Raw genomic sequence first — 1,478 nt, 5'->3', positions numbered from 1 at the left:
TACCTACCTACCTACCTACCTACCTACCTACCTACCTACCTACATATCTTGGATTTTTTTGTTGCTTTAAAAAAATTATATCTCTCTATATATCTCAAAGAATTTGCCATTTACCCATTTTTAAGTATATAATTCCATGGCATTAATTACACTCACAATGTTATTCAAGCATCGCCACTGTCTATTATCAAAATTTTTCATCACACCAGAGACTCTGTATCCATAAAACAATAACTTCCCATCTTTTCTTGGGTTTTGTGTGCCACACTCTTCTGGTTTTCCTTTTTTTCTCTCTCCTCCCTCCCTTCTCAGGTTTCCTTTGCCCATTACTTAAAATCTGCACTCCTTGGGTACTGTCCTAGGCCCCCATCTGTTCTTACCGTGTACACTTTCTTTGGTAAATTTCAATCTATCCATGCAGCTTCAATGAGCATGTAAAGCTCAGATCTCTTTCCTGAACCTTTGCTAAATTCCTTACATATCTCTTGCTACACCAGTGCTATAGCCCTTTTCGTTCCTCTAAAGCTTTGTTATTTTTATTTATTTTTTTTCATTCTCCTTAGCCCCATCCTGTTTGCCTCATGATTAGTGAGTAGTTAAACAAATTGAAATTGCCTAAAGTATTATCAGTCTTTACTAAAAAACCGTAAGTATTACCCTTGAAGCCAGGGAGGCACCTCTTTTCAGTGTGTTGTTCTTGCGCCGCCCCTTGTGAAACCCATTGAGACCCTCATTATACACCTGTGGGAGGAGGTGAGGGAAGCAAGAAGGAATTTTCCTAGGGTGCTAGACCTTGACTGTGTAAAGTGGGAATTTTAACTCTGGTGGTCTGATTCCAAAGTTTATGGTTTAACTTTGCCAAAAATCAATTATTATTAAATGTATTTAAAAACCACTGGAATACGTGCCAGCAACAACAACAAAAAACCTTAGCTTTCTTGGTGAGCTTTACACAGCTCATGATTTGTGAGTCATCTACCAATTGATATAACCTAATTGCTTGTTTGTGTTTCCAGTGGGACTGTAAACTCCCCAGGGGCCAGAAGAAGGCTTTGTTCATCCCCCCATTGCTCCCACTGGTTTTATTGAGATATAATCAACAAAGTTTATGTTATTTCTTTTTCTCACCTTTGCGATTGCATTTTCCTGTACTTGGAATTTATTTCTCCCTTTGCTCACTTACCTTCTTCATGTTTTTAAGATCTCAGTTCAGCGGTCACTTCTCCAGGAAGCTGGTTAGGAGCTCCTCCTAACTTCTCTTACTTTGTTCTAATTGCCAGTCCCTTTGCCAGTCCCTAAATATTATGACTAGTAGAGATGAGAACTACTGTGTTAGTTGTATATCCAACCCGAGAGTGTAGTAGGCAATCATCAATTATATGACTGAACAGCAATGACTGTTATTGAATGAAGTTATGAAGAAGTATAGAGGACATTTAAGTATCTTTATGCTTGACAGGTGGATAGTAGAGGTTGGG

Source organism: Pteropus alecto, unplaced genomic scaffold, assembly GCF_000325575.1.
Source record: "Pteropus alecto unplaced genomic scaffold, ASM32557v1 scaffold20, whole genome shotgun sequence".
NCBI classification, from domain to species: Eukaryota; Metazoa; Chordata; class Mammalia; order Chiroptera; family Pteropodidae; genus Pteropus; species Pteropus alecto.
Note: the sequence above shows the minus strand (reverse complement) of the source record.